The sequence below is a fragment of the Acomys minous genome, assembly GCF_964271855.1.
Source record: "Acomys minous genome assembly, chromosome: 12".
Lineage (NCBI taxonomy): Eukaryota > Metazoa > Chordata > Mammalia > Rodentia > Muridae > Acomys > Acomys minous.
This window is the reverse complement of record NC_140493.1, coordinates 63,386,357-63,398,085: the sequence shown is the minus strand read 5'-3', so window position 1 is coordinate 63,398,085 and position 11,729 is coordinate 63,386,357.

The window sequence follows — 11,729 nt, the reverse complement described above, 5'->3', positions numbered from 1 at the left end:
AAAAGCAGCTCCACAACAAATGGATTGAACTAGAAATGATCAAAATGAGTGAGTTAACCCAGAAGCAGAAAGAATCAAATGGTATATACTGACTTATATCTGCATATTAGCCCAAGGGGCATGTCCCATGAAAGTCTTCACTTACCAGGAAACTGGGACAGAGGGGAGGACATCCTATTGGGACGCTAGATGAGAGAAGCATGGGAGAATGGCAAAATAGAAAGATCCAGAGGGTCCTAGAAACCTACAAGAAGAACATTATGATAGGCAGATTTAGGCCCAGGGTCCCGCTCAAAATATGGCACCAGTCAAGGACAATACAGGCCATAAACTTCAAACCCCTACTCAGATCTAGCCAATGGACAGGACATTCTCCACAGTTGAGTGGAGAGTGGGGTTTGACTTTCACACATACTCTGGTGCCTCATATTCGACAGCGTCCCCTGGATGGGGAGACCTGGTGGCACTCACAGGAAGAATAGCAGGCTACCAAGAAGAGACTTGATATCCTATGAGCATATAAAGGGGGAGGAAGTCCCCTTCAGTCACAGTCATAGGTGAGGGGAGTAAGGGGAAAATGGGAGGGAGGGAGGAATGGGAAGATACAAGGGATGGGATAACCATTGAGATGTAATATGAACAAATTTTTTTAAAAAGCAGCTCCACAGAGCTTCAGATCCAAATCCAAAATGAATGAAACAAATGACCTGTTTTGTTTTGTTGTTTTGAGACAGGGTTTCTCTATGCAGCCTTGGCTGTCCTGGAGCAGCTCTATAGAATAGGCTGGCCTTGAACTCACAGAGATCCAACTGCCTCTGCCTCCCTGAGTACTGAGATTCCAGGCACCATCATGCACTGTTCATTTACAGACTTTAAAGAAAACACAATTAGCCTCTGCATGCACTCCATCTATCATGGCTTTTCACTCTGACAAGAGCCTGAACCTGCCATTGTCTGAGGTAGATAACATCACACAAGGAACGAACCAGGGCATTTAATCTGCCCCCTGCTGCCAGAGGAGCACAGCACTCTGCTGAGAAACATGCGACTTCCCTCTTTTGCTCTGTCATCCCTCACTTTCCTTTCTTTGTTCGCCACAAAATTATGTCTAGAGGAGTTATTTCTGTGGCTTAAAAAACTGTTTTTCCACCAAGTCTTTCCCACTACCATGAAGGCTGAATCCTGGTGAAGTCTCCCTACCAAAGTTCCTCTTTGCTTCTTTCTCTACAGTGGCAGAGGTGGTTACCAGGATCATGGCTCCAGGGTAGGGCCAGAGAGGTGGAACAAGGCTTATCACATGACCTTAGGAAGTTATAAGTATACAGATGTCCTGGCTCAGGCTGGCAGGTGCCACTCAATCCCATGTGATTGTTGTCATGGAGAAATCCCCATTTTCCTGGGAACTTTCTCCCGAAGTAAAATCCACTGAGGCCCTAACAAACCAATTCAGCTTACTGATGCTCCTTCAGAACCCTCTTCCACAGCCTTCTGAATTTTCACATGAAATCATGACCAAATGTCTGGATATTATTTGAATTTTATGAAAACACAGAGATTCTTGGCCCTATAACTCTAGTGACTCTTTCAAAACAAACACTGTCCTGGGGTCACAGATGGGATCTATGCATTAACGTGGGTGGGAACTTGGCATCTGGAGAACAGTCTGCAGAAAGAAGGCATCACCATCACAATCATCACAGTCACCACCATCATCATTATTATCAAGCAAGGTTTCTCTCCTTTAACATTTTAACTTCAAAGATGACCACTGTTTTTAATGGTTTTCTTTCCACACACAAGATTCCATGCTACCCCGGGTTTCTTACCATGAATAATGTGGACTCCACATTTTCTCCACCCTACAGTAAGAAGGCGGTCTCAGGAACGCTCAACAGCATCCACCTCCTTAAGCATCCTCAGCAGCTACATCCGCAAATGTTTACCGAGCAACTAACGGGCTCCTGACATAAGTGGCGGCCTGAGTGACTAATGATGCCTCTTTGGGTACATTCTTTTCTTCTCAACTTAATCAATACTTGTATAACTGATCAGGTGGGCCATATGGCCCCTCTGATTAACAGATTAAGACAATTAGGACAGAAGCCAGGTAATTGCTCATGCTGGCATTTTTCATCATGTAGACTAGCAAACCTCATGCTTGGACTTCCTTGGAAAAAGCAAGCTCCATCTGGTCTCGGGCATGATTCACAACTAATTCATACAACGTCTAGCTAAAAATGAGTCTAACTATGTTTAGACAAAATACTGAATACAAATGACGTGTGTGAACTTGTGAGCGCTGCTAGCTGGATTGAGATTCAACAGCAGGAATCTAACCCAAGAACACTGAGACCAGGATTTCCGGGTGCCATGGCTTAAAATGCACCTAAGTAGACAGCTGGAAACTTCCTAAGTAGACAGCTTTCTCTAGGACCACTCCTTAGACAGGACACCTCTGAGATGCAGAGCACTGCTATCTCTGAGTCTAACATGTCGATGGGGGAGGCAGGGAAGGTGGTAAAAGGCCTAGAAATGCAAGCTTAATATAAGGAAAGATAAAAGGCCTTCTTTTTGGAGCTAACATGTAGAGGATGCTTTTTTCGTGCCTTCGTCCTACCCAGAATTGCTGCCTTCATGCCATTTTGCGATGATATGATTAAGTACCTGATTTATAGTTTGAGAAAACAGGATACTTATGCTTCTCTCAGTAACATATAGTCTTAACCCCAAGCCCCTGCGTAGTCCACTGCAGCAGAGGCAGTCCTGGAAACGGTGGTGGACACCAGCTGCCTTCTGTAGATTTATGAACATTAGAGCCTCGTCGAGTCCCTAGGATCCCTTCCTACACACAGAGAGAACTGAGCAGAGATGTAGCGAAGGGCCTGTGGGGAGGAAATGACAGCATCCCTCCAGTTTCTTGCTTTCTACCACTCACACCAATTAAAAACTAAAATAGAAGTGTCTTTAAAAAGCAAGCAGCAACAATCACGTCTCCCCATCCATAATCAAACAAGAATTGAATAACCAACAGTGTTTATAACAAACGTCTCCATATGCCCAATGCATTATTATAGTAAGTGAATTTTTCACCACCAAGAGAGTTTATGTGACATTCTTTGGACGGTGGGAGAACTCACTTACCATATGAGATTTCTGGGGAGAAAAAGTTATGCTAAGATTCTTGCTGGCACAACTCAGGTTCACCTGAGGGCCTAGCCTCCTGGCCTCATTCTGCCATTCAACAGTGTCAGGAAAATATCATGACCAGTTGCCCCATAAAGTACACATGTCATTAATGTAACAAAATATCATCTCAAAATGGGAAGGTCCTTTCTTTGTTCATGAGACAGCACATGTAGGGTCACATGTGATGGGAGGGAATATCAGAAAAGAAAAGCCACAGGTAGGGGCTAATTTGGGTCATTGTGCACCAGTACCTCAGCAGTGCAATCCAGGCCTCCCTAATTCTCAACTCAGAAAAGTGAGGACACCTGCAGAAGAGAAGTTACAATGCTGGAATGATAAGAGGGAGTTGGGACAGGAACTAGTTCTCCGTGGCTGCTGAAACAAACTGCCACTAGTTAGGTCACTTTAAACATTATACATTCATTGATTTATGGTTTTAGAAGTAAGAAGTCTGAACTGTTTGCACTGGATAACAGTCCTAAGTGGCAGGGTGTTTCTAATGGAGGTGCTAGAGGAAAATCCACTTCCTGGGAGGCTCACTGTAGCTTTTGAGTCTTAAAGGCACTCTAATACTTCCTCATTCTTCATCTAATTTTTGTCTGGACTCTCCTACCTTCTTTCACTTATAAGGGTTCTGATGACTGCATAAAGCCCAGGTATATAAACAAGAATAATCCAACATTCTAAAATCCTTACTCAATTTGTAAAGTCTCTTGTGTTATAGAAAGTAGCATGTTGACAGGTTCTGGGGTTTAGAGTTTGAACATCATCAAGGGGATATTCTGCCTAACATAAGACCACTATAAAGTAACATATTGGCTTATTGATTTTTTTGAAATATGCTTTAATTGAAATATAATTTGATCATGCAGTCAGGTGTAGTGTCTCACGCATTTAATGCCAGCACTTTGGGAGGTAGAGGCAGGCAGATCTCTAATTTGGAAACCAGCCTGGTCTACAAAACAAGTAGGGTAACACAGGGTAACACAGAGAAACCATGTCTTTAAAAAAAAAAAGAAAGAAAAAAAAGAGAAAGAAAAATAATTATTACTTCCCCTTCCCCCTCCCTTTTCTCCCTTCAAGCCCTTCCAGATAATTTCCTTCTAGCACCTCCCATGTCACCACCATCTCAACATAATAGCCTCTTTTTATTTTATTAACATTTTTACAAACATATATGCATGTATGCAAAAATACATAACTACAATTTGAAGTGTTATTTTCAAGAGAAATGTTTAATCAATTATAATGCTTCATAATTGTGCACCTACCTCTTATACATGCCTACAGCTTTTTACTCCTAAGCCTTTAGACTATTTATAACAATAGCTAGACTTTCCTTCGTGGTTTCTAATTACTATGCCAAACAGTCTACTTGGATGCAATCATCTCAATTATCCAAAGAGGAAAGTGTCATTATCATCCTCATATCATGAATGAAAAGGCAGAAGCTTAGAACTGTTGTCTGAAATTCCGTCCTAGGTCCATGTGACAAAACAACCCAAATATGTTGAGGCTATAACAACAAAGGTGTGCTTCCTGCTTGTGCTTCGTATCTCAACATTCCCTCATCTCTCCTGCATCATCATTCTGAGAGCCTGGCTGAAGAAGCAGGCCCTGCCTGGCTGTTTGCTCACCTATGTGACAGACGTTTCACTTGTTAGAGTGAGAGAAAGAATGAGAGGAAGGGACATCACACCAGCTTTTAGAGCATTAATTGTGATGTGAAGTATATCACTTCTGTTCGTTCCTTCAATGGCCAATCAACTCAGTGGCAAGACCTGACATCCATGTAGCTAGAAGGATCATTCTCTCAATATGCAGGGCAGAGGGCTTTCGAGAGCAAGCCCATACTCTGCCACGGCTCTAAACCTTGTGCTTATTATTGCCCTTATGAGAAATTAGTGAACTCTTTGTCACTATAATTACAACAGGAGTCAAGGGGGTTGGGGTGCTCCCTCTAGGTGCAGCTCTTACCTCCAGGCTAGCTGGGATTATGTGTAAGAAGTCACTTTTATGATGGGGATTTTCAGATACATAAAATTCTCTTTATCCATATGCCTACAATGGTTTAACACTCCAACAGAAATAAAGGTGTGCCACCTGAAAACAGGGACATTCTAGGAGTCATGAACTGTTCTTCAAGGAAGCCTTCTTCTAGCTAGTGAGACTAATGGCTGTGGAGCTGACCCACACACCAGAGGAGAGTGACAGTCTTCAGCAGTTCTTCTCAGTCCAGAGACTTTTAGGATTCTACCCTACAGGAAGAACATGCTTCTCTGAGACAATTCACAGATCTCAGATATCCGGTGTGATGAATGTACCGTGTCTGATGTTTCTCAAACTATGGTCTAAGAAGCCCTCTATGTTCTATAAAAGTTTCCCAAAGTGATCAGAAGAGTTCACATACTGGTGCATTCTTTTGCCTTCCTCACTGGGGCTTGCCTAAAACCCAGGAAGTTTTTATCCTGGAATCAGACCAAATAGAGCTCAGTGACTTGCAAAGGATTCAGGAAGCCAGAAGGAAGAGGGTGGTCATAATATAGAGGAGGTGAATCCCGACAGCCGACCAGAGATATGGATGGAATAAAAGCAAAGGTCAAAAAGGGAGATTTGCTCTCTGAATCGAGATCAGGATGCCTGAGTGGAGGAAAAGCATACTTCAGACACCCGCACCTCCTTAGACTTCAGTGGCAGCGTATGAACTGGAATGGCCATCAGTAAGGCTGCTTACTAAGTTAGCACTGCTTCTCGAAATAGTGGTTAGTAGTCATACACCCCTACTCAGTACTTCTGCTTAAGGATTCTATTTTGGCTTTTATTTGAATTGTTAAAAGAAAAAAATAGAAAAACCTACAAATGAGTACAATCTTTCTATTTCAAGAAAAAGATACAGAAGCCCATAAACACAGCTTATCTAAGACCAAAAAGATGAAGTAGAAAGCTGAAATCAGAACCAGGACTTTTGGGTTCTACTGCCCCACAGTACCCAAGTTCCAGACCCTGGTGCTCTCAACTCCATCATCAAAGACTGGCCATGCCTCACGTTCACTTATATTTCTATTTCTGATGAGCAATGGAGACCAGTGAGTTATTTGATTTCTGCAGCACCAACACCCCCGCTTAAAAAGCAGCCTAGCCCTCATTCTCCCACATTATTGTACTCATCTACACACATAAAACCACAGCTTGGCAGAAGATGAGCTTCTGGCTCCATGTGGGCCCCCACTGCCCCTCACATCCATTCCTTTGCCTACCCCATGCTCCTTTGAAATGCCTCTCTGGTTTGCAGGATAATGCAGCCTGCCAGCCAGCTGCCAGCCAGCTCTTTCACAAGTTTGCCTTGTTGCAGTGACAGGGCTATATCAAAGTCCAGATGCTTCCGCATAAATAAATAGCTCATCTGGGATCTGGAAAGAGTCCAACTGAATATGATAGCAAAGGCTGGGGTAGAACCATAACCAAATGGTACACAGCTGGAAACTGTTAAGTTAGGGATAGGGAACAGGGATATTACTGGAAGAGAAGAGAAAAATAGGATGAAAAAAAATCAAACCAGTCATGACTGTTATGTGGAGATTTATAAATTAAAATCACAAAGAAGCAGAGCTACAGTTTTTATCAGAGTTGAATTAAGAACATTTTTACAAATTTAATAATTTATAATAATAATTGACCTTAAAACAGAGAGGCTTAGCCGGGCTGAGAATGTTGCGTGGCTTCCTTGGATGGATTGGAGGGGTCCCATTATGGTCATCTGAATCTATAAATAGCATCATGGTAAGCAAGTTTAAGGGGTTCAACTCTGCACTAATGACCATCCCTGGGCTCCCTTCCTGCGATTTGGGCAGCCTTTCGGAAGCTATGTGAGCTCAGCTGAACACATAGAATTAAATTGGGGTTCAGGGAAAAGAATATCCAGTAGCATTACTCCTTCCCAGCCCAGAACCCAAGCAGATAAGTCACAAAGACAATCAGCAGTGGCTGTAGAGGCAGTTGTTGGTACCCATGCCTCCAGCCTCTGAAAACTGGGGTAACATCACTACAGAGAGGATAGAGGAGATGAAGTTTATATACAGAGGGCATTAGGACAGAGAGAGACAGACAGACAGACAGACAGACTGACGGAGACAGACAACAACAGAGACAGACACACAGACAAACAGACAGACTGAGACAGAAAAACAGAGTGAGACCGAGACTCCTCCTGAATGGAAAATAAAGCAAGTAGATTACCTGCTTAATAGGTGGCTTGATTTAATCTCCTGGATTAAAAATATTCCAAATGAAGTCATTGTTAAGAGATGCCAGACTCCAGGCTTTTCAACCAAAGCACACTATCATGGGGCAGAGGTTCATTCTATCTTCTTTGTACTGTGTGTGTGTGTGTGTGTGTGTGTGTGTGTGTGTGTGTGTGTGTTCCTGGTTTCTGGTAGGCAATGTAGGCTGGATCCTAGAAAATCTCCAACCAATCTGAGGCTGAACTTTGAGAATGCCAAGATGAAGGCTTGTGTAAATTAGATGGCTACACAGAATGACCTTACCTCTATGACCATTTTATGTACAGTTTGGCCAGAAATCTAGGTGTTCTGTATATTCAGGAATCTGAAAGGATAAATTCTTTCCCTTTGAGTCTTATTGGGAACAGTTTCCAATTGGCAATGAGTACTTACAGAAGCCATCAAAATGACTGACCCATAACTCAAATACTAGTTCACTACTAAGTGGTACATACCAACAGCTGTAGTGTGGAAGAGAAGCCAGTCAATCTTCACAATACCACGTATTAAGATTCTGCCATTTTTTATTAAAACTAACATGTGGAATGTGATTATACATTGATATGATCCCACCTTAAATAAAGTTTTGTTTGTTCAGGAAATATTTAAGGTTGGCGATGTAGCTCAGTGTAGGCTGCTGGCCTATTATGAGTGAGACCCTGGGGTCAAATCCTAACACTGAAAAGAAAAAAAATATTTATTGAGTAGTCTAAGAGCCAGACTTTATGCTGGAAGTTGGGGGACATAAACTGTAGAATACATCCAAGGAAGTCATTCACTCAGTTCCAACTAATATCTTGGAATACTGGTCAATTCTAGGACAAAAGAAAACTGCATAGGTCAATAAATATCTCATTCTTCAAAATGAAAACAAAATTAATTGTGTCTTTAAAATCTTAATGTTGTGCCATTTCAAACACACAAACTATATGAAGGAAAGTAAACTGTAATTCTTTCTGTAGTCTGATAGTTAATCTGTGGCTTAAAACCTACTGCAAGACACTTCAACCCAAATTACTATTTCGGTGAAAGAGAATTGGGAAGATTGAGCATACTGGAAGATACACTCCCAGGAAGCATTTTCTAATTCAAAATTCACAGTTCAAGAGCTGAAATAGGGTTGAGTGCCGTTTGTTGGTCAAAATGGAATTGCTGTGTGACAATTACACACGTCATTTACAGTACATCCTGAAATCACATGACTTGTGTCTCTCTTTGGTTTAGTTTGGGAGTGGGAGATTTCTCCACTTAACTCTTTAGATGTTTCTCTACTTTGTATCATGGGGAAGGCTATGCCCACTGATTACCACACCAGGTTCCCTTGCCCTTAGGCTTCCAAGATTTAAAAAAAAAAATCATGGTGGAGGGGAAGGGTAGGGCAGTTAAGCCCAGGCCTCCCTCTCTATATCAGCAACACTGTGTGTCAAAGACCAATTTCCCTCCACCTTATCCAAACTTTAAGAAATGGTCTTTTCAGACTTAAAAAAAAAATAAAATAAAATAAAACATTATTAGACTTAAGAAATGGTCTTTTCTTATAGCTAAGTCCGCCATCTGTTTCTTGCCATGGCAACACAGGGATTTCATATTATCTCAGGTTTTGTACCTTCAGAGAAGCTTTCTAATTTTCTTATTATACTGTTTCAAGTTTGTACGGCTTAAATCTGCATTAAAAAGCAAGACATTTCAAAAGATCCATTGGCCCATCTGAATTAGTAACATGATAAAGATGGCTTACAGTTCAGGTCTTAGATGTTACTCTATAGCTTAAAATATTATAACACTGGGGGCAGGGCTCCCTTTTACATTTTACTTTAAGCTTTAATAGTAGTTGAATGGTTGTCCTGTAAGACCCCCTCCCCTGTGCACCCGCCATAGCAAGCATAGCAGCAGTAACGCTATCTTGCAAGGCAAGACTAGAATAATAGGTTCCCGGGATAAGATAAGGCCTGGGGCCCAGAGGAGAAAGATAAAAGCATGCCGAGATAACAGAAACAGTTTGTCCTTGTCAAACAAGATATTTATGGTCGGCCACCTGGCCCAGAGAACGGGTAAACTCCCCTGTTCCTAGAGCCCATCTGATGACCGGGCCATAACCTCGCCTCATTTAAATTTACCAATCAGAGCCCTGTAACTATGCTTCTCGCTTCTGTACCCGCGCTTCCCGCTAAAATCCTTATAAAAGGCCCCCAAAAGACTCGCTCAGCGCGCCAGCCTCTCCAGAGACTGAGACGCCCGGGTACCCGTCCCCCTACAATAAAGCCTCTTGCGTGTTGCAACCGAAACCTTGGTCTCGCTGGTTCTTGGTGGGGGTCTCCACGTTAAGACTACCGTGCTGGGGGCCTTACATTTGGAGGTCCCACCGAGATAGAGACCCCCGCCCAGGGACCACCGACCCAAATTCGGGAGGTAAGCCTTTGTGCCGGCCGGCTTAGTCGTTGTTGTCATTTCGTCTCTCTGTCATCTCTCTGTTAATCGTTACGTGTCTCGGTGTCTGCGCAGACTCTCTGAATCTGGCAAGGACTAGAAGGAGTTGACGAACTCGGACTTCTTCCTTGTGCCCCCGGGAGACGTCCCGGCGGGATTCCGTAGGGACTCTCCGTCCCACCAGAACCCTGTCTACCCCAGGGTTATTTGGGGCCCCGGCCCATCTGAGAGGCTATTCGCCTCATCTGGGAGACGGGGAATCCGGACCCCCTGCGTCTCCAACCTCTGTTTTGTTTTCGCTTTGGCGCAAGCGTCCCGCGCAGGCTGTTTTTGGTCTTTTGTGTCTAGTTTTCCTCTGTTATCTTTCGTTTTATGTTTTTGGTACCATGGGTCAGACTCTTGTCACCCCGCTAACCCTTACCTTACAGCATTTCAGAGAGGTCCGTGTCATTGCACACAATCTGTCAGTAAAAGTCCGCAAGGGCAAATGGGAGACTTTCTGTTCCGCCGAATGGCCCATGTTTAACACCGGGTGGCCACGAAATGGCACTTTTAACCTTTCTCTCATTTTACAGGTCAAGTCCAAAATTATGGACCCTGGACCACACGGTCATCCGGACCAGGTCCCCTACATGATGACTTGGGAATCTCTCGTTCGTGACCCCCCTCCATGGGTCAGACCTTTCCTCACTCAGCCCCCTCCTATCCCCACCTCTCTTACCACGCCCGCCTTAGCACCTCCCCTGGTCCCCACTCCGGCGGCCCCCTCTGGGACCGGTCTCTATCCCGCCGTTGTCCGCCCCCCCCAAGGTCTTGCCGCCGGATGAGGGGCCCCTCCTTGACCTCCTAACCGAAGAACCACCCCCTTATCGGGCCCCAGCGGCCCCAGGCCCAGCCTCACCGGCCGGACCCCCAACTCCCTCGGCTCCTCCCTTGCCGGGGCCACCTGAGGATACTGCGCCGCCGCCACCTGCGCGCTCCGGACCCGCGCCCCGCCCTGAGGATATTGCTCCCTCCGCAGCGCCCGAGGCCTCACCAATGGCCAGCCGACTCCGTAGCCGGCGCGAAGTTCCACCCCAGACCTCTCAGGCCTTCCCCCTTCGGGCTGGCACGGGTGGCCAGATGCAATATTGGCCGTTTTCTGCCTCAGATCTTTATAACTGGAAAAATAATAACCCTCCTTTCTCTAAAGATCCCTCCCGGTTAACTTCCCTTATTGAGTCTATTCTAGTCACTCATCAACCCACCTGGGACGACTGCCAACAGCTCCTACAGACGCTCCTCACCTCCGAAGAGAAGCAGCGCTTCCTTCTGGAGGCACGCAAGAGCATCCCAGGAGCTAATGGACGGCCTACCCAGCTGCCAAATGAGATCAACAGTGCTTTCCCCTTAGAACGACCCGACTGGGACTTCAACACTGAGGAAGGTAGGGCCCACCTACGTCTTTATCGCCAGCTGCTTATAGCGGGTCTCCAAAAAGCCGCCAGGCGGCCCACCAATTTGGCCCAGGTTAAGATGGTTACTCAGAAAGCAGATGAGACGCCGTCAGCTTTTCTTGAGCGTCTGAAAGAGGCTTACAGGGTTTACACTCCATATGACCCTGAGAACCCTCTCCAGGCCACCACCCTGGCCATGTCCTTTGTCTGGCTATCAAACGCAAATTAGAGAGATTGGAAGAACTCAAGGAAAGTACAGTTCAGGATCTTTTAAAGGAGGCAGAAAAAGTTTATAATAAGAAAGAGACGCCGGAAGAGAAAAAAGAAAGGCTTAGAAAAGAGTCCGAAGAAAAGGAAGAGAGATTAAAAAAAAGCGGAAAAAAGGAAAAATGCTAGAGAT